This window comes from Pongo pygmaeus, chromosome 17 (genome assembly GCF_028885625.2).
Source record: "Pongo pygmaeus isolate AG05252 chromosome 17, NHGRI_mPonPyg2-v2.0_pri, whole genome shotgun sequence".
NCBI lineage: Eukaryota > Metazoa > Chordata > Mammalia > Primates > Hominidae > Pongo > Pongo pygmaeus.
In genome coordinates, this window is record NC_072390.2 from 16,019,973 (window position 1) to 16,042,200 (window position 22,228).

The window sequence follows — 22,228 nt, forward strand, 5'->3', positions numbered from 1 at the left end:
TAGACGCCTGTGGTTTGCTCCCAAAGGGTGTCTCAGGCCCACGGGCAGAAACCCAAAGAAGCAGGGAGGCTTGAAAAAGGACGTCGAGGTACCTGTGTGGGGCAGAAGAGAAAAAAAAAATGTCGGGGCTGTGGTTCCCCCACAGGAAAAAGTGCCCAACAACCACACATGCGCGGGACCTAGAGGATCTTGATGTTCCCTGACTCGTGCCCATGGAGCATCTAGGGCCCAAGGGAGGCAATGCAAAGTTGCCTGTAGTCTTGAAAATGGAGGTCGAGGCATTTTGTGGTTTGAAAGGAAAAAACCTGCTTTGGCAGAGGTTTCCCCCAAGGGCAAAAGTGCCTCCCAACTGTGCATGTGAGGTTCCCATGGGATCCTAGGCATCTCTGGTTCTTGCACACAGAGTGTGTTGGGCCCACGGGGGGCAGCTAAAAGGGGCAGGAAGGCTTGAAATGGGAGGTCGAGGAACCTGTTAGTTGTGGAAGGAAAACATAATTGTATGGCAGAGATCACCCCCAAAGAGGAAAGTGGCTCTAAAACTTGCATGCATGAAGCCCAGGAGAACATGGACATCCCTGTTTCACACCCATCATTTCAGGCCCACAGGAGGCAACCTAAAGCAGCAGGTAGTCTTGAATTGGGAGGTCGACGCACCTGTGTGGTGGAAAAGAAACAAAAAACGGCAAGGACGAGGTCCCCTAAGGGGCAAAAGTGCCATCCAACTGCTCATGCACATGGCCCTGGGGATCCTGGGTGTCCCTGCTTCACACCCACAGAGTGTCTCAGGCCCACGGGGTGCAGCTGAAAGCAGCAGGAATGCTTGTAAGGGGAGGTCAAGTCACCTGTGTGGTGTGGAAGGAAAAAAAAAACGTCATTGCCGAGGTCACCTCCCCCCCAGGCAAAAGTGACTCCCAACCAAGTATGCGTGGGTCAAAGGGAATACTGGGCATCCCTGGTTCATGACCACAGAGCATCTCAGGCCTACGGGGGCAACCCAAAGTGGCAGGAAGGTTTGAAAGGGGAGGTCGAGGCACCCGTGTGGTGTTTAAGGAAAAAACATGGCACGGCAGTAGTCACCACATGGGCAAAGTGTCTCCCAATCGTGCATGTGCATGGCCCAAGGGATCCTCATAGTCCCTTTTTCATTCTCATGGAGTTTCATGGGCCCACGCAGGGCAGCGCAAAGTGGCAGGAAGGCTTGAAAGGGGAAGTCGCGTCACCTGTGTGGTGAGGAAGGAAAAGAAAATGGAGCAGCAGAGGTCCCGCCCATGGGCGAACATGCCTCCCAACTGAGCATGCATGGTGCCGATGGGATCCTAGGTGTCCCTGTTTCACGCTGACAGAGCGTCTCAAGTCCACTGCGGATAGGCCAAACTGGCAAGAAGTCTTGAAAGCAGAGATTGAGGCACTTGTGTGGTGGTGAAAGGAAAAAAACGGCGTGGCTGAAGTCTCCACACAGGCAAAAATGCCTCCCAACCGCACATGCGCAGGTCTCAGAGAATCCTAGTCTTCTCTGATTCGTGTCCTTGGAGCATCTCGGGAACACAAGGGACAACCCAAAGCGTCAGGAAGGATTGAATGGGGTGGTTGAGGTATCTGTGTGGTGGGGAAGGAGCAAAATACGGCGTGGCAGAGATCCCCCTACGGGTGAAAGTGCCAACCAGCCATGCATGTGCTGGGTGCAGGGGATTCTAGCGTCCCTGTTTCATGCCCAAAGTGCATCTCATCCCCACAGGTGGCAGCCCAAAGAGGCAGAAAACATTGAATGGGGAAGTCAAGACACCTGTGTGATGGAAAGAAAAAAAAATGGCGCGGCAGAGGTCGGCCCAGGAGGGCAAGTGCCTCCAACTGTGCATGTGTGGTTTCCTGGACTTCTCTGGTTCATGCCCTTGGAGGTCTCAGGCCAAAGCGGTGCAGCCCAAACCGGCAGGAAGGTTTGAAAGTGTAGGTCGAGGCACTTATGTGTTGAGGAAGGGAAAAAAACTATGCAGCAGATGCCACCCGCGGGCAAAAGTGTCTCACAACAGCACGTGTGTGGGGCACAGGGGACCATGGGCATCCCTGGATAGGACCCATGCAGTGTCTCTGGCCCACGGAGTCAACCCAAGGTGGCAAGAAATCTTGAAAGGGGAAGTGGAGTCACCTGTGTTATGGAAGAAAAACACAAATCATGAATCAGTGCCCACCAAAGGGTGAAAGAGACTCCCCACCATGCGTGCATGAGGCACAGGAGACCCTGGGGGTCCCCAGTTCACACCCCCAGAGGATATCGGGCACACGGGTCCAGCCCAAGGTGGCAGGAAGACTTGAAAGAGGAGGTGAAGACACCTGTGTTGTGGAGGTTAAAAAAAAAACAAAACGGTGAGGCAGAGGTACCCCCATGGGTGAAAGTGCCTCACCAACGTACATGCACAGGGCTGAGGAAATCCTGGACATCCACAGTTCATGCACATGGAGAGTTTTGGGCCCGTGGGGGATAGCCCATAGTGACAGGAAGTCTTGGAAAGTGAGGTCGAGGCACCTGTTTGGTGAGGAAGGAAAAAATATGGCGAGACAGAGTTTCCCCCAAAGGGCGAAACTGCATCCAGAGCATGCACACAGAGGGCCCTGGGGATCCTGGACTTCGGTGGTTCAAGCCCACGAAGGGTTTCAGGCCCAAGTGGGATAGTACAAGGCGGCAGGTAAGCTTGAAAGGGGAGGTGGAGGCACCTTTGTTGTTTGAAAGGAAAAAAACACAGCTCAGAGGAGGTCCCCCCCAATGGCGAAAGTGCCTCCCAACCACGCATTCACTGCACCCGGCAATTGTAGGCATCCCTGGTTCGGGCCCAAGGAGTGTCTCGGGCCCACGGGGGACAGCTCCAGGTGGCAGGAAGGCTTGAAAGGTGAGGTAGAAGCACCTGTGTGGTGTGGAAGGATAAAAAAACTGCACGCGAGAGGTCCTTCGCATGGGCAAAAGTGCTTCCAACCGTGCATGCATGGGTCCCAGGGTATACTGGACATCCCTGTTTCACAACCACAGAGCATCTCAGGGCCACAGAGGTAGCCCAAAGTGGCAGGAAGTATTGAAAGGGGAAATAGAGGCACCTATGTGGTGTGGAAGGAAAAAAATACAGTGTGGCACACGTCCTCCCACAGGCGAAAGTGCCTTCCAAACGCAAAATGTGGGGCCCAGGGGGTCCTGGGCATCTTCCTTTCATGTCCAAGGAGCCCCTCGGGTCCACAGGGGGCAGCCCAAAGCGGCCAGAAGGCTTGAAAAGGGAGGTTGAGGCACCTGTGTGGTGAGGAAGAAAAAAAATGGCGGAGCAGCAGACATCCAGGCATTTGTGTGGTGGTGAAAGAACAAAAAACAGCGCAGCTAAGTTCCCTCAACAGGAAAAAGTGCCTCCCAGACGTGCATCGTGGGGCCCAGGGAATTCTGGGCATCCCTTGTTCTCGCCCATTCAGAGTCTCCAGCCTACAGGGTGCAGTGGATCTTGGGCAGCCCTGATTCGTGCCCAGAGATCATCTTATCCCGATGGGGTCGGCCCAAAATTGCAAGAAGGCGTGAAAGGAGAGGTCAAGGCACCTATGTGGTGGAAAAAAATGTCACGGCAGAGGTCCCCCCACAGGAGAAAGTGCCTCCCAAACAAGCATGCGTGGGGCCAAGGGGATCCTTGGCATCCCTAGTTCACACCCACGGACTGTCTTGGGGTCATGGGGGGCAGCCCAAAGTGACAGGAAGGCTTGAAAGGGAAGGTTGAGTCACTGGTGTGGTGAGGAAGGAAAAAAAAGTGGGTTGGCAGATGTCCCCCTATGGGCGAAAGTGCCTCACAACGGCACATGTGCAGGGCCCAGGGAATCCTGAGACCCTCTGGTTTGTGTACCCAGAGCATCTCAGACCCACGGGGGGCTGCCAAAGCGGCAGGAAGGTTTGAAAGGGAGGTCTTCAAGACACTTGTGTGTTGTCGAAGGAAAAAAAGTGACGCGGCATAGTACCCCCAAATGCGAATGTGCCTCTCACCCCTGCATGCACGGGGCCTAGGAGATCCTGGGCTTCCCTGCTTCGTGCCTACAGAGCATCTCGGGCCCACAGGGGGCAGCCCAAGGCAGCAGTATTGCTTGAAATTGGAGGTCGAGGGACCTTAGTGTTGTGGAAAAAAAAATGGCGTGGCATACGTCCTCCCTGAAGGCGAAAGTGCCTCCTAAAAGCGCATACAAGGGGCCCTGGGGATCGTGGGCGTCCCTGTTTGACACACAAGGAGTGTCTTGGGGAAATGGGGAGAAGCCCAAAGCAGCAGGAAGCCTTCAAATTAGAGGTCGAGGAAACTGTATGGTGTGGAAGGAAGAAAAAAGGCATAGCAGAGGTCCTCCCCATGGGCGAAATAGGCCCCCAACCGCGCAAGTGTGTGGCCCAGGGAATCCTGGGCATCCCTTTTTCTTGCATGCAGTTTCTTGGCTCCACGGAGGGCAGCCCAAAGCGGCAAGAATCCTTGAAAGGGGAGGTCGAGGTACTTGTGTGGTGTGAAAGGAAAAAAAAAATGCTGTGGCAGAGGTCCCCACACGGGAGAAAGTTCCTCCCAACCACTCATTTGTGGGACCCAGGGAATCCTGCGTGTCCCTACTTCACTTTCTCGGAGTGTCTCAGGCTCATGTGGGGAGATAAAAGCATAAATAAGCCTTGAAAGAAAAAGTCGAGGCACCTGAGAGGTATGGAATAAAAAAAAAAAAAAACGGTGCGCCAGAGGTGCCCCCCATGAGGGAAAGTGCTCCCAATGGCAGATGTGCGGGACCCAGGGGTTCCTGGTCCCTGATTTTTGCCCTTGGAGCATCTTGGGCTCATGGGTGGCAGCCCAAAGCGGCAGGAAAGCTTGTAATGGGAGGATGAGACACTTATGTGGTGTGAAAGGAAAAAAAAATGGTGCGGCAGATGTCCCCCCACGGGTGAAAGTGCCTGCCAACTGGGCATGCCAGAGGTGCAGGGAATTCTGGGCATCCTTGCTTCACGCCCAGAGAGCGTCGTAGGTCCACGGGGTGCAACTCAAAGTGGCAGTAAGGGTTGAAAGGGGAAGCCGAGGCATCTGTGTGGTGTGGAAGGAAAAAATATTGGCACAGCAAAGGTCCAACAAGGTGCGAAAGTGTCTCCAACCACGCATGCCCGCAAGTCTGGGGATCCTGGACTTTCCTGATTCGTGCCCACAAAGCATATCAGGCCAAAAGGGGGCAGCCCAAAGCGGCAGGAATTCTTGAATGGGGAGATTGAGGCACCTGTGTGGTGTGGAAGAAAAAGAAAAACATGGCATGGCAGAGGTCCCCCCAAAGGGGAAAGTGCCTCCCAATCGCTCATGCCAGGGTCCCAGGGGATCTTGCATGTCCCTGCTTCGCATTCACAGAGTGTCTTAGGCTCACAGAGGGCAGATCAAAGCACAAGTAAGGCTTGAAAGGGGAAGTCGAGGCAAATGTTTGTTGTGGAATGAAAAGAAAATGGCGTGGCAGAGGTTCCCCCTAAGACGAAAGTGCCTCTCAACCACACATGCATGGGATCCAGCAGAACATGGACATCCCTGCTTCATGCCCCTGGAGGGTTTCAGGCCCACGGGGAGCAGCCCAAAGCGACAGGAAGGCTTGAAAAGGGAGGTAGAGTCACCTGCTTGGTGTGGAAGGAAAAAAAATGGCACGGCAAAGGCTCCCCACGGAAGAAAGTGCCTCCAAACCGTGCATGCACAGGGCCCAGAGGATCCTAGGCGCCACTGGTTCATGCCGCTGGAGTGCCTTGGGCCCACAAGGGGGCAGCCTAAAGCGGCAAGAAGGCTTGAAACGGGAGGTTGAGGCACCTGTGTTCCGCGGGAGGACGAAAAAACTGTGCAGCCGAGGTCCCCCACAACGGGCCAAAATCCATAGCAATTGCACATGCCTGGGGCCCAGGGGAACCTGGGCATCTGTGGTTTCCTCCAACAAGGTGTCTCAGGCCCAAGGGGAGACACCCAAAGCAGCTGGAAGGCTTGAAATGGGAGGTCGAGTCATCCGTGTGGGGTGGAAGGAACAAAATACGGCGTGGCAGAGGTCCCCCCCAAGGGCGAAGGTGCCTCCCAACCGCACATGTGCGAGGCACAAGGGATCCTGGGCATCCCTGTTTCATGGCCATGGAGTGTCTCGGGCCCACAGTGGGCTGTCAAAATCGGAGGAAGTCTTGAAATAGGAGATGGGGGCACCAGAGTGGTGTGGAAGAGAAAAAAACGGTGTGGCAAAAGTACCCCCAGGGGAGAAAATGCCTCCCAGCCATGCAGGTGCTTGGCTCAGAGTATCTGGGGCATCACTGGTTCATGCCCACAAAGCGTCTCGTGCCAGAGGGGGCAGCCCAAAGCGGCAGGAATGCTTGAAAGGGGAAGTAGTGGCTCCTGTGTGGTGTGGAAAGAAAAAAATACGGCGCGGCAGACATCACCCAACAGACGAAAGTGCTTCCCAACAGCACATGCCTGGAGCCGTGGGGATCCTGGGATTCCCAGGTTCTCACACACGGAGTGCTTCGGTCCACAGCAGTTAGCCCCAGGCGGTGGGAAGTGTTGAATGGGGAGGTGCAGGCTCCAGAGTTGAGAAAGGAAAACAAACGGGAAGGCAATTTTCCCCCAAACATGGGCGAAAATGCCTACCAACTGTGCATGAATGGGACCCAGGGGAATCTGGGTGTCCCTGTTCCATGCCCAAGGAGTGCCTCGGGCCTGCGTGGTCCTACCAAAAGCGGCAGGAAGCCTTCAAATGGTAGGTGGAACCACCTGTGTTGTGGAAGGAAAACAAATGGAGAGGCAGAGGTCCCCACCCATGGGCGAAAGTGCCTCCCCACAGCGCATGCATGGGGCCCAAGGGAGTTTGGGCATCACTGGTTAGCACCCACGGAGTGGCTCGGGCCCACAGGGTCACCACAAGGAGGCAGGAAGTCTTCAAAGGTGAGATGGAGTTACCTGTGTTGTGGAAGAAAAACATAAATGGCGAATCATAGTTCCCCCACAACGGGAGAAATAGCCACCCAACCTCGCATGCGTGGGGCCCAGCGTATCCTGTGGTTCCTTGTTTCACACGCAGAGAGGGTCTCGGGCCTTCAGCGGCCAGCCCAAGGTGGGAGGAAGGCTTGAAAGAGGAGGTGTAGGCACCTGTGCTGTGGAAGGAAAAAACAAATGGCAATGCATAGGTCCCACCCCACGGGGGCGATAGTGGCTCCCCAATGCACATGCGCAGGGTGGAGGGGCTCCTGGGTGTCCCCAGTTCATGCCCAGAGAGCGTCTAGTGCCAACGTGGGGCAACTCAAAGCATCAGGAAGGCTTGAAAGGGGAGGTCGAGGCACCTGTGTCATGTGGAAGGAAAAAAAACGGCATGGCAGTGTTACCCAAGGTGCGAAACTGTCTCCCAACCGCATATATGCATGGCCCATGGGATCCGGTGCATCACTGCTTCATGCCCAAGTAACGTCTCGGGCCCATGTGGGCAGCCCAAAGGGGCAGGAAGTCTTGAAAGGGGAAGTCGAGGCACTTGTGTGGTGTGCAAGGAAAAAAGTACGGTGCTGCAGACATCCCCCAACAGGCGAAAGTGCCCCCCAACCACACAAAAGCAGGGCCCAGGGAATCCTGGGATTCCCTGTTTCGCACCCACAGGTGTCTCAAGCCCACAAGGCACAGACCAAAGTGGCAGAAATGCTTGAAAGTGGAGGTTGAGGCACTTGTGTGGTGGTGAAAGGAAAGACAAACAGCACGGCCGACATCCCCCTCCCACAGCAAAAGTGCCTCCCAACCGCACTTGCGACAGGCCCAGGGGATCCTGGGCGTCCCAGGTTCATAGGACGCAGATTCTGAGGCTCACAGGGAGCAGCCAAAAGTAGCAGGAAGGCTTGGAAGTGAGGTTGAGGCACCTGTGTGGTGAGTAAGGAAAAAAGTACTTCGCGACAGAGGTCCCAACCACGGGCAAAAGTGCCTCCCAGTCGTGCACACACAAGTCCGAGGCAAATCCTGGATATCCCGTTTCACACCGACACAGAGTCTCGGGCCCATAGGGGGCAGCCAAAAGTGGCAGGAATTCTTGAAAGGGGAGGTCGAGGAAAATGTGTGGTGTGGAAAAAAAAATGGCACTTCAGAAGACCCCCCCCAAGGGAGAAACTGCCTCTCAACTGCGAATGAGCAGGGCCAATGGGATCCTGGGCATCCCTTATTCTCACCTACAGAGTGTCTCAGGCCCATGGGGGGCATTCCAAAGCGGCAGGAAATCTTGAAAAGGGAGGTCGAGTCACCTGTGTGATGTGGAAGGAACAAAATACGGCATGGTAGAGGTCCCCCAACGGATGAAAGTGCCTCCCAAATGAGCATGCACGGCGACACGGGGATCCTGGGCATCCCTGGTTCACGCCCACGGAGGAAAAAAAACAGTGGGGCAGATGTCCCCCCATGGGATAAAGTGCCTTCCAACCACGTGTGTGTGGGGCACAGGGGACCATGGCATCCCTGAGCAGCACCCATGGAGTGGCTTGGGCCCATGGGGTCAGCCCAAGGCGGCAGGAAGACTTCAAAGTGGAGGTGGAGTCACCTGTGTTGTGGAAGGAAAACACAAATGACAACACAGAGGTCCCCCCCAACGGGTGAAAGAGCCTCCTAACCGCGCGTGCATGGTGCCCAGAGGACCATGGGTGTCCCTGGTTCACACCCACGAAGTGCCTCGGGCCCACGAGGGCCAGCTCAAGGTGGTAGGAGGGCTTAAAAGACGAGGTAAAGGCACCTGTGTTGTACAGGGAAAAAACAAATTGCGAGGAAAACGTCTGCTCCACGGGGGAGAATGCCTCCCCACCACGCTTGCACGTGGCCTAGGGGATCCTGGGCATCCCTGATTCATGCTTACGGATAGTCTTGGGCCCACGGGGGGCAGTCCAAAGGGGTAGGATGTCTTGGAAACAGGTCGAGGCACATATGTGGTGAGGAAGGAAAAAAACTAAGGCGTAATAGAGCTCCCCACCACAAGTGAAAGTGCTTCCCAACCATGCACGAGCAGGGCTTCAGGGACCCTGGGCCTCCCTTGTTGGCACCAACGCACCATCTCATGCCCACGGGTGGCAGTGCAAAGCGGCAGGAATTCTTGAAAAGTTAGTTTGAGACACCTGTGTGGTGGGGAAGGAATAAAAAAATAACGCATCAGAGGTCCCCCCACGGGCGAAAATCCCTCCCAACCAGGCACGTATAGGGCCCAGGGGATCATGGGCTTTCCTAGTTCACGTGTACAGGGTGCCTCAGGCCCACGCGGGCAGCGCAAAGCGGAAGGAAGTCTTGAAACTTCCTTCACAGGTTGAGGCTCCTGTGTGGTGTGCAAACAAACAAACAAACAAAACTTCGCGTCAGAAGTCCAACCCACGGGAGAAACTTCCTCCCAACCATGCATGAGTGGGGCCTAGGGGATCCTGGGTATCCCTCGTTCATGCCCACAGAGCATCTTATACCCAAGGGGTGCAGCCCAAAGCGGCAGAAAGGCTTGAAATGGGAGGTCGAGGCACCTGTGTGGTGGAAAGGAAAAAAAAAACGCTGCGGCAGAGGACCACCAAGAGTGAAAGTGCCTTCCAAACGAGCTTTCATGGGGCCCAGGGTATCCGCACTGTCCCTAGTTCACACCCATCGATCATCTTGGGCCCACTGGGGGCAGCCCAAAGCGGCAGTAAGTCTTCAAAGGGGAGGTGGAGGCACCTGTGTGGTGTGAAAGGAAAAAGAATGACACAGCAGAGGTCCCCCCCAGGCGAAAGTACCCCCCAAACGAGCATGCTGGGGGCCCACGGCATCCTGGGCCTCCCTGATTCATGCACCCAGAGCATCTCAGGCCCACGGTGGCAGCCCAAAGCTGCAGGAAATTTGAAAGGGGAGGTAGAGGCACTTGTGTGTTGTGGAAGAAAGAATAAATGAAGCGGCATTGGTCCCCACCAAAGCCGAAAATGCCTTTTAACTGCATATTCGCACAGCCCAGGGGACCCTGGACATCCCTGGTTCCTGCCTACGGAGTGTCTTGAGCCTATGGGGAGCATCCCAAGGCGGCAGGAAGGCTTGAATTTGGAGGTCGAGGCACCTCAGTGTTGTGGAAGGTTAAAAAAAAAAAAAAAAAAATGGCACGGCATAGGTCCCACTAAAGGCGAAAGTGCATCTCAACCGCGCATGTGCAGGGCCAGGGTATCCTGGGCATCCCTGATTCGTGCCTACGGAGTGTCTCAGGACCACGGGTGTCTGTCTAAATCCGAGGAAGTGTGGAAATAGGAGGTGGGGGCACCTGTGTGGTGTGGAAGGAAAAAAAAAAAAAACGGCTTGGCAGAAGTACAAGCAGGGGTGAAAATGCCTCCCATCCATGCATGTCCGTGGCCCAGGGGATCTGGGATATCACTGGTTCACACCTAAAAAGGGTCTCGTGCCAGAGGGGCTAGCCCAAAGCATCAGGAATGCCTGAAAGGTGAAGTCGAGGCACCTCTGTGGTGTGGAAGGAAAAAAATACAGCACGGCAGACGTCCCTCCACAGACCAAAGTGCCTCCCAACCGTGTATGCGCAGAGCCCTGGGGATCTGGGGCATCCCAGGTTCTCACACATGGAGAGCTTTGGCCCACAGGTGCAAACCCAAAGCGGCAGGAAGGCTTGAAATGGGAGGTGCAGGCTCCAATGTTGTGAAAGGGAAACACAAACAGTGAGGCAGAGGTCCCCCCAACACGGGAGAAAGTGCCTCCCCATCTCACATGCAAGGGGCTCAGGGGACTCTGGGCATCCTAGTTCCATGGCCAAGGAGTGCCTTGGGCCCACGGGGTCCAGTCCAAGGTAGCAGGAAGCCTTGAAAGCGGAGGTGGAGGCACCTGTGTTGTGGAAGGAAAACATAAACAACGAGGCAGAGTTCCCCCCAAGGGCGAAAGTGCCTCCCCACCGTGAATGCAGGGGGCCCAGGGGACTTTGGGCATGCCTGTTTAGCACCCATGGAGTGGTTCGGGCCCATGGGGTCAGCACAAGGAGGCAGGAAGTCTTGAAAGGGGAGGTGGAATCACCTGTGTCTTCTTGCCGCTTTGGGCTACCCTCTGTGGGCGTTAGATGCTCCATGGGCATGAAATAAAGATGCCCAATAACCCCTGGGCCTCGCGTATGCCCAGTTGGGAGACATTTTCGTCTTTGGGGGGACGTTGCTCCGCCGTGTTTTTTTTCCTTCCACATCACACAGGTGCCTCGACTTCCCCTTTCAAGCCTTCCTGCCACTTTGTGCTGCCACCCCTGAGCCCGAGATGCTCCGGGGGAATGAACCAGCGACGCCCTGCATCACCTGGGCCACGCACATGTGCAGTTGGGAGGCACTTTCGCGCCTGGGACTACTTCTGCCACGCTGGTTTGTTTTTCTTCCACACCACACAAGTACCTACACCTCCTATTTCAAGCCTTCCTCCGATTTGGAAACCCCACTGTGGGCATGAGACATTCCGCAGGCACAAATCAGGGATGCCCAGGATCGCCTGGGCCCCGGGCATACGCAGTTGAGAGGCACTTTCGCCTTAAGGGGGACCTATTCCGGGCCATTTATTTTTCCTTCCACAACACTCAGGTGATTCAACCTTGAATTTCAAGCCTTTCAGCTTTTTTCAGATGCACCCCTTGGGCACAAGTCTCTCTGAGGGTCTGAACCAGGCATGCCCAGGATCCCCTAGGCCCCACACATGCACGGTGGGGAGGCACTTTGCCTGTTGAGGGCGGACATCTGCCTCGCCATTCGTTTTTCCTTTCCAGAACACAGGTGACTTCACCTCCTCTTTCAAAACTTCCTGCCACTTTGGACTGACCCCGTTGGCCCTAGCCACTCCATGGTGCTACACAGGGATGCCCATGGTCCCCTGTGCCCCACAGAGGCGTAGTTGGAAGCGCTTTTGCCTGTGGGGGCACATCTGCCACACCGTTTTTTTTTCCTTCCTCACCACACTGGTGCCTCTACCTTCCCTTTCAAGCCTTCCTCCTGCTTTGGCCTGCCCCTCGTGGGCCCCAGATGCACCGTGGACATGAACCACGGAGGCTGAGGATCCCCTGGTCCCCACACATGCACGGTTGGGAGGAGCTTTCACCTGTGGGCGAGACCTCTGCCACGCCATTTTCTTTTCCTTCCTAGCCATACAGGTGCCTCGACCTCCCCTTTCAAACCTTCCTGCCGATTTTGCCTGCACCCCATGGGCCTGAGACACTCCATGGGCGTGAACCAGGAATTCCCAGGAAACCCTGGGCCCCGCTCATGCTCGTTTGGTAGGCAATTTCACCCGTGGGTGGACCTCTGCCACCCAGTTTTCTTTTTGTTTCCAAGACACAGGTGCCTTGATCTCCCCTTTCAAGCCTTCCTGCAGATTTGGGCTGTCCCCCTTGGGCCTGAAATGCTCCGTGGGCATGAACAAGGGACGCACTGGATCCCATGGGCCATGCGCATGTGCGGTTGGGAGGCAGTTTCTCCCGTGGGGGGGAATTCTGAGTGCCATTTTTTTCCACACCACACTGGTGCCTGGACCTCTCCTTTCAAGATTACCTGCCGCTTTCGGCTGCCCCCCCGTGGGCCTGAGACTCTGAGTTGTTGTGAACGAGGGAAGCCCAGGATCCCCTGGGCCCAGCACATGCGTGGTTGGGAGGCTTTTTGCCTGTGGTGGGGACTTTGGCCGTGCCGTTTTTTTTTTACTTTCACCACCACACAATGTCTCAACCTCCGCTTTCAAGCTTTCCTGCCGCTTTGGGCTACTCCACGTGGGGCTGAGACGCTGTGTGGGCATGAACCAGGGATGCTCGGGATCCCGTAGGCCCCGTGCATGCCTGGTGGAGATGCACTTCCCCACGTTGTGGCAGGGGGAACCTCTGCCCCGCCGTTTGTTTTTTCCTTCCACAACACAGGAACCTCCTATTTCAAGACTTCCTGCCATCTTCGGCTGGTCCCCGTGGGTTTGAGGCACACCATGTGTTCGAAAAAGGGACCTGCAGTGTTCCTGGGACCCATGCATGCATGGTGGGGAGGCGCCATCACCCGTTTGGGGGATCTCTGATTCACCATTTGTGTTTTCCTTCTACAACACAGGTGACTACACCTCCCATTTCAAGACTTCCTGCTGCCTTATGCTGACCCCGTGGCTCCGAGCCACTCCATGGGTGCTAACCAGGGATGACCAGGGTCCCCTTGGCCTTGCGCATGTGCAGTGGGGAGACACTTTTGCCAGTTGGTGGGGGAGCCTGTGCCTTGCCGGTTTTGTTTTCTTTTAACAGCACTGGAGCCTGCACCTCCAAATTCAAGCCTTCCTGCCGCCTTGGGCTGGCCCCCATGGGCCAAGGCACTCCATGGATGAGAACTTGGGAAAACCAGGATCCCCAGTTCTCCAAGCATGCGCAGTTGGGTCGCACTTTCACTCTTGGGGACCTCTGATGTTCCGTTTGTTTTTTCCTCCTCAACACACAGGTGCCTTGAACTCACCTTTCAAACATTTCTGCTGCTTTGGGATGCCCCCTGTGGGCTCGAGATGCTCCGTTAGTGTGAAACGAGGATGCCCAGGATCCCCTGGGCTCCACATATGCATAGTGGGGAGGGACTTTCTCCTGTGGGGGGACGTCTGCCACACCATATTTTTTTTCTTCCACACCACACAGGTGCCTCGACTTCCCCTTTCAAGAATTCTTGTTGCTTTGGGCTGCCACCCCATGGGCCTGAGGCTCTCCTTGGGCATGAAGCAGTGATGCCGCAGATCCCCTGGGCCATGGGCATGCGTGTTTCGGAGGCACTTTCTCCCTTGGGCGTACCTCTGCCATGCGGTTCTTTTCTCCTTCCACACCTTGCAGGTGCCTCGACCTCCCTTTTCAAGCCTTCTTGCCGCTTTGGGATGCTCCCGTTGGCCTGAAACTCTCCATGGGCAAGAATAAGTGATGCGCCGGATGCTCTGGGACCCGCGCATCCGTGGATGGGGGGCACTTTCACCCGTGGGGGGGACCTCTGCCAGGCCTTTTTTTGTTTTTTTTTTTTTCCTTCTACACCACATAGGTGCTTCCACCTTTTATTTCAAGCCTTTCTCCGATTTGGACTGCGCCCCGTGGGCCCGAGTCACTCCGTAGATATGAACTAGGGATGCCCAGTATCCCCTGGGATCTGCACATGCGCGGTTGAGAGGCACTTTCCCCTTTACGGGGGACCTATGTTGCGCCATTTTTTTCGTTCCACAACACACAGGTGCCTCAACCTCCCCTTTCAAGCCTTCCTGCCACTTTGGTCTGCCCCCTGTGGGCCCGAGATACTCTGTGAGTGTGAACCAGGGACTCCCAGGAAACCCTGGGCTCCACGCATGCGCAGTTGGGAGGCATTTTCGCCCGTGGGGGGACATCTGCCATGCCATATTTATTTACTTCCATAGCACACACTCGCCTCAACCCTCCCTTTCAAGACTTCCTGCTGCTTTAGCGTGTCCCGTCTGGGCATGAGACGCCCCTTGGGCGTGAAACAGTGATGGTCAAAGTCCCCTTGGCTGTGTGCATGCTCTTTTAGGAGGCAGCTTCGCCTGTGGGTGGACCTTTGCCGTGCTGTTTTTTTTTTTTTTTTTTTTTTTTACCTTTCCACCACTCAGGTGCCTAGACCTCCCTTTTCAAGACTACTTGCCACTTTTGTCTGCCCTCCATGGGCCTGAGACTCTGCGAGGGTGCAAACCAGGGATGCCAAGGATCCCCTGGGCCCCACATATCCGTGGTTGGGAGGCAGTTTTGCATGTCTGGGGGACCTGGCCGCGCCATTTTTTTTCCTTTCACCACCACACAAGTGCCTGCATCTCTGCTTTCAAGGATTCCTGCCCCTTTGTGCTGCCCCACGTGGGCCCGAGTCACTCTGTGAGCATGAACGAGGGATGCCCAGGATCCCCTAGACCCCATGCATGTGCAGTTGGGGGGCATTTTCTCCTGTGTGGGGGGAACCTCTGCATCGCCATTTGGTTTTTCCTTCTATAACACAGGTGCCTCCACCTCCTCTTTCAAGCATTCCTGACTCCTTGAGATGGCCCCCTAGGGCCTGAGGTGCTCCGTGGGCATGAATCAGGGACGCCCAAAGTCCCCTGGGCCCTGTACATTCACGGTGCATAGGTACTTTTGCCATTAGGCAGGACCTCTGCCTCGGCATTTGTGTTTTCCTTCCACAGCAGAGGTGCCTCTTCCCCTTTCAAGTCTTCCTGCCACCTTGGGCTGGCCCCCATGACCCTGAGATGCTCGAAGGTCAAGAAACAGGGATTCCCAGAATTCCCAGGGCCTCATGCATGCGAGAGTGGTAGGCACTTTCATCAGTGGGTGAAACCTCTGTCGTGCCATGTTTTTTTTTTTCCTTCAACGCAACACAGGTGAATCGACCTCCATTTTCAAGGCTTCTTGTCGCTTTGGGCTGCCCCCCGTGGGCCCGAGACGCTATATGGGCATGAAGGAGGGATGCCCAGGATACCCTGGGCCCCAAGAATGCGTGGTTGGAGGCAATTTCGCCCGAGAGTGGCATCTCTCACATGCCATTTTTTTATTTCCTTCTACTCCACACTGGTGCCTCGAGCTCCCCTTTGAAGTATTCCTGCCATTTTTGGCTGTCCCCCATGGGCCAGAGACACTACATGGGCATCAACCAGGGACACCCAGTAGCTCCTGTGACCAGCGCATGCGCGATTGGGAGCACTCTCACCCCTTGGGGTACCTCTGCCGTGCCTTTTTCTTTTCCTTCCATACCACACAGATACCTCGATCTCCACTTTCAATCTTCCCTGCCGCTTTGGGTTGCTCCCATGGGCCCCAGAAGCTCCGTGGGCGTGAACCAGAGACAAACAGGATTCCCTGGGCCTCACGCTTGCTTGGGTGAGAGGCACATTTGCATTTGGTGGGCACCTCTGGTGCACCATTTTTTTCCCCCTTCCGCAACACACAGGTGCCTCGACCTCCTCTTTCAAAGCGTCCTGCCGCTTTGGGCAGCCCCCCGTGGGCCCGAGACATCCTGTGGGCATGAAGGAGGGATGGCCTGGATACCGTGTGCCTGGCACTTGCGCTGTTGGGATAACTTTCGCCTGTGGTGGATACCTCTGGTGTGCTGCTTTTCTTTCTTTCACGCCACACAGGTGACTCGACCTCATTTTTCAAACGTTCCTGCCACTTTGTGCTGTCCACCGTGGGCATGAGACTTTCCATGGACCTGAACCAGGGATGCCCATAATCCCCTTGGTGCAGTGAATGTGTGGTTGGGAGGCACTTTCTCCCGTTCTGGGGACCTCTGGGCTCCTTTTTTTTTTTTCTCCCACAACACACAGGGGTCTCAACCTCCCCTTTCAAGAATTCCTGCCTCATTAAGCTGCCCCCCTTGGGGACGAGTCGCTTTGTGGCCATGAATCCGGGAACTCCAGGCTCCCCTGGACCCTATGCAAGAGTATTTGTGAGGCACTTTCGCCCGAGGGGGAAACTGTGCCCCGTCATTTTTTTTTTCCTTCCATACCGCACAGATGCCTTGACTTCCCCATTCAAGCCTTACTTCCGCTTTGATCTGCACATTTTGGACCTGAGACACTCCGTGAATGTGAAGCAGGGACACGCAGGATCACCTGGGCCCCGCGAATGAGCTCTTAGGAGGCACTTTCTCCCATAGGGGGACCTCTGGTGTGGCGTCTTTTTTTGTTTCACACCACACAAGTGCCTCGACCTCCCTTTTCAAAGATGCCTGCCGCTTTGGGCTGCACCCTGTGAGCCCAAGAAGCTCCCAGCCGGCCAACCAGGGAAGCCCAGGATCCCCTGGGCCCTGCGCATGCGAGGGTGGGGGCTATTTCGCCTGTGGGGAGCACTGCTCTTGTGCCACTTTTTGCTTCCAAACCACATAGGTGCCTCGACCTCCACTTTGAAGCCTTCCTGCTGCTTTGGGTTTCCCCCCACGTCCCCAAGACACTCCGTGGGTGTGAAAAAGAGATGCCCGGGATCCCCAGGGCCCCGTGCATGGGGGATTACGAGGCACTTTCGCCTTAAGGAGGGACCTATGCCACGCGAATTTTTTTCCTTCCACAACACCCACGTGCTTCGACCTCCCCTTTCAAGACTTCCTGCCACTTTAGACTGCCCCCCGTGGGCATGAAACACTTTGTGGGCATGAACCAGGGATGCCCAGGATTCCCTGGGCCCCACGCATGTGCAGTTGGGAGGCACTTTCGTCCGTGGGGGGGACCTCTGTCGTGCCATTTTTTCTTTCCTTCCACACCACACAGGTGACTCGACCTCCCATTTCAAGCCTACCTGCCGCTTTGGGCTGCCTTTCGTGGGCCTAAAACCCTCCATGGGTGCGAACCAGGGTTACCCAGGATCCCCTGGTCCCCAGGCATTCATGGTTGAAAGGCACTTTCTTCTTTGGGGGGGACCTCTATCACTCCATTTTGTTTTCCTTCTAAAACAAACAGGTTCCTCAACCTCCCATTTGAAGCATTGCTGCCGCTTTGAGCTGCTCCACATTGGCCTCAGATGCTCTGTGCCCAAGAACCAGGGATGCCTAGGATCACCTGGGACCCTCGCATGCGCGGTTGGGAGGCCCTTCCACCCTTGGGGGGGACCCCTGCCACGCCATGTTTTTTCCTTTCAAACCACAAAGGTGCCTCAACCTCCCCTTTCAAGCCTTCCTGCCACTTTGGGTTGTCCCCCGTAGGCCAGAGGTGCTCCATGGGCGTGAAACAGGGAAACGCAGGATCTCCAGGGCCCTGCAAATGTGTGGTTGGAAGGCACTTTTGCCCGTTAGTGGGGACTTCTGATTCACAATTTGTGTTTTCCTTCCACAACACAGGTGACTCCACCTCCCCTTTCAAGAATTTCTGCCACCTTGGGCTGACCCCTTGGGCCTGAGGCACTCCTTGGGCACGGATCAGGGATGCCCAGAGTCTCCTGGGCCCTGCACATGTACGGTGGGACGGCACTTTCGCCCTTGTGGGGGTGCCTCTGTCTCGCAGTTTGTGTTTTCCTTTCACAACACTGGAGCCTGCGCCTCCCCTTTCAAGCCCTCCTGCCACCTTGGTCTGGCCCCTGTGGGTTGAGGCACTCCATGAGCGAGAACCTGGGATGCCCTGGATCTCCAGGGCTCTGCACACGCGGGGATGGGAGGCAATTTCACCAGTGGGGGACCTCTGGTGTGCTGTTTTTTTTTTTTCTTCCTACACAGGTGTCTCGAACACCACTTTTAAGTCTTCTTGCCACTTTGGGCTACCGCCTGTGGGCGCGAGACTATCCGTGGGTGTGAACCAAAGATGCTCAGGCACCCCTGGGCCCCGCATATACGTGGTTGGGGGCACTTTCTTCTGTGGAGGGACGTCTGACGAGCCGTATTTTTTTCCTTCCACACCACACAGGTGCCTCGACTTCCCCTTTCAAGGCTTCCTGCTGATTTGCACTGCCCCCATGTCCAAGATGCTGCGTGGGCGTGAACCATCAATGCCCCATATCCACTGGGTCACTCACATGTGCTGTTGTCAGGCAATTTCACCCCTGGGGACACTTCTGGCAAGCTGTTTCTTTTTTCCTTCCACACCACACAGGTGCCTCCACCTCCTATTTCAAGACTTCCTTCAACTTGGACAGCCCCTTGTCAGCCTGAGACACTCCGTATTGCAGGAACCAGGGACACCCAGGATCCCCTGGGCCAAGCACATTCACAGATGAGGGGCACTTTCGCCTTAAGGGGTACCTATTCCATGACAGTTTTTTTTTCCTTCTGCAACACTCAGATGACTTGAACTCCAATTTCAAGCTTTCCTGCCACATTGGGTTGCCCCCGCTGTCAGTCCGAGAAGCTCCGTAGGCATGAACCAAGGATTTTTTTTTCTACACCACACAGGTGCCTCGAGCTCCCATTTCAAGCCTTCCTGCCTCTTTTGGCTGCCCCCATGTGCCCGAGACTGCGCGGGTGCAATACAGGAACGCCAAGGATACCCTGAGCCCTGTGCATGCGTGGCTGCAAGACATTATTTCCTGTGGAGGTGAACTCGGCCACACCGGTTTTTTTTGCCTTTCACCACCACACAAGTGCCTCGACCTCTGACTTCAAGCTTCCCTGCCGCTTTGGGCTGCCCCCAGTGGACCTGAGATGCTCTGTCAGCGTGAAACAGGGCATGAAGCAGGGATACCTAGGATCCCCTGGACCCCACATATACGTGGTTGGGAGCGCTTTCCCCCTTGTTGGGTCCTCTGTTGCACCGTTTTTTTTTTTTTTTCCTTCCACACCACACAGGTGTCTCCACCTCACATTTCAAATCTTCCTGCCACTTGGGGCTGTTCCCCTTGGGCCTAAGACACGGCTTGGGCCTGAAGCAGGGATGCACACAATGAATGCGTGCTTGGGAGGCACTTTTGCTCATTGTGGGGACCTCTGTGGTTCAGTTTTTATTTTCCTCTCACAACACACAGGGGACTTGACCTCCAATTTCAAGCATTCGTGCCACCTTGGGCTGCCCCATTGGGCCTGAGACGCTTCGTGGGCACGAACCAGGGAAGCCCAGGACCCCCTGGGCCCGAAGAATGTGTGGTTGGGAGGCACGTTCGCCCTTGGAGGGACCTCTGCTGTGCCACTGTTTTTTCCTTCCGTAAAAGACAGGTGCCCTGACTTCCCCTTTCAAGTCTTACTTCTGCTTCGATCTGCCCCCGGTGGGCTGCGACACTCCATGAACGTGAAAGAGGGACACGCAGGATCCCCTAGGCCCCGCAAATGAGAGGTCGTGAGGCACTTTCTCCTGTGGGGGAACATATACCACGCCGTTTCTTTTTCCTTTAACACCACACAAGCGCCTCAACCTTCCATATCAAGACTTCCTTCCCCTATGGGCTGCCTGCATGGGCCTGAGTCGCCCGGTGTGCATGAACCAGGGAAGCTCAGGATCCCCTGGGCCTCACGCATGTGCAGTTGGGACGCAGTTTCATCTGTGGTGGGGACCTCTGTGAGCCGTTTTTTTTTCCTTCCACAACACACAGGTGCCTCGACGTCCCCTTTCAAGCCTTCCTGCCGCATTGGCCTGCGCTGTGTGGGCCCCAGACACATCGTGGGTGCGAATCAGGGATGTCCACTGTACCCTAGGCCCCAAGCATGAGCAGTTGGGAGGCACTTTCGCTGGTGGTCGGGACCTCTGCCACGGCATTTTCTTTTCCTTCCTAACCACAAGGTGACTCGACCTCCCCTTTCAAGACTTTTTGCCGCTTTGGGCTGCCCTACGTGGTTATGAGACACTCCCTGTGTGAGAACTAGAGACACCAAGGATAGCCTGGTACCTGTGCATGCTCGTTTGGGAGGCACATTCGCCTGAGGGGGTCCTCTGCCGCACCACTTTTTCTTTCATTTCCACCACACAGGTGTCTCTACCCCCCCTTTCAAGACGTCCTTCCACTCTGGGCTGCCCTGTGGGCATGAGACGCTCTATGGGCATGAACCAGGGATGCCCAGGACCACCTGTGCCCCACACGAGTGGTTGGAACGTACTTTCACCCGTGGGGGGACATCTGCCACGCCATTTTTTTCCTTCCTCAAGACCCAGGTGACTCGACCTCCCATTTTAAGCTTTCCTTCCGCTTTGGGCTGACCCCCATGGACCCAAGACTCTCTGTGCATGTGAACTAGTGATTCCAGGATCCCCATGCCCCACGCATGTGCGGTGGGGAAGCACTTTGGCCCGTGGGGGCGGGCATTTGTCTCGTTATTTGCTTTTCCCCTCCACAACACAGATGCCTTCACCTCCTCTTTCAAGCCTTCATGCCCCCTTGTCCTTGTCCCCATGGGCCCGAGGCACTCCATGCGTGAGAACCAGGGACCCCCAGGGTCCTCTGTGCCCCACACCAACACGGTGGGGAGGTTCCTTCATCCGTTGGGGAGGACTTCTGATTCGCCATTTGTGTTTTCCTTCCAAAACACAGGTGATTCCACCACCCTTTTCAAGCCTTCCTGCCGCCTTGGGCTGACACCGTGCTCCTGAGATACTCCGTGAATGTGAAGCAGGGACACACAGGATCCACTGAACCTCACGAATGAGCAGTTGGGAGGCACTTTCTCCCGCAGGTGGACCTCTGTCACGACGTTATTTTTTTCCCTTTCACACCACTCCAGTGCCTTGATCTCCCATTTCAAGCCTTCCTGTCGATTTAGACTGCCCACCATGAGCCTGAGATGCTCCAAGGTGCCAACCAGGGTAGCCCAGGATCACCTGGACCCCGCGCATGTGCGGATGGGGGCTATTTCGCCTGTAGTTAGGACCTCTGCTGTGCCGTTTATTTTTCCTTCCACATCACACAGGTGCCTCTATCTCCCGTTTGAAGCCATTCTGCTGCTTTGGGCTTCCCCCCATAACCAAAAGATGTTCCGTGGGTTTGAAACGGGGAAGCCTGGGAGCCCCAGGGTCTCATGGATGCGTGGTTAGGAGGCGCTTTATCATTTAGGGAGGACCTATGCCACGCCATGTATTTTTCCTTCCAGAACACACAGGTGCCTCGACCTCCACTTTCACGTTCCTGCCGCTTTGGGCAGCTGCCATGGGCTCACGACATTCTATAGGCATGAATAAGGGATGCCCAGGATCCCCTGAGCCCCAAGAATGCTCTTTTTGGAGGCACTTTTGCTCGTGGGGCGGATATCAGCCGCGCCATTTTTTTGTCTTTCCACACCGCACAGGCGCCTCAACCTCCCCATTCAAGGCTTCCTGCCACTTTAGGCTGCCCCCATGGCCCCGAGACGCTCTGTGGGTGAGAAACAGGGATGCCCAGTGTCCTCTGGGCCCCACACATTCACGGTTGGGAGTTACTTTTGCCCTTGTGGGGAAACTCTGTCTTGCCGTTTCTTTTTTCCTTCCGCACCACCCAGGTGCCACGACCTACCCATTAAAGCGTTTCTGTTGCTTTGGGCTGCCCACCTTTGGCCCGATACACTTTGTGGGTGCGAAACAGGGAAACCCAGGATCTCCGGGGCCCCATGCTTGTGTGGTTGGGAGGCAGATTCACGCGTATGGGGACATCTGCTGTGCTGTTTCTTTTTTTCCCTTCCACACCACACAGATCACTCGACCTCCCATTTCAATCCTTCCTGCCGCTTTGGCTTGTCTCCTGTGGGCCCCAAATTCTCCATGGGCGTGAACAAGGAGTGCTCAGGATTCACTGGAACCCACGCATGCCCAGTAGGGAGTCACTTTCACCTGTGGGGGGAACTTCTGCTGTGACTTTTTGTCCTTCTGTACCAAACAGGTGCTTAGACTTCCCCTTT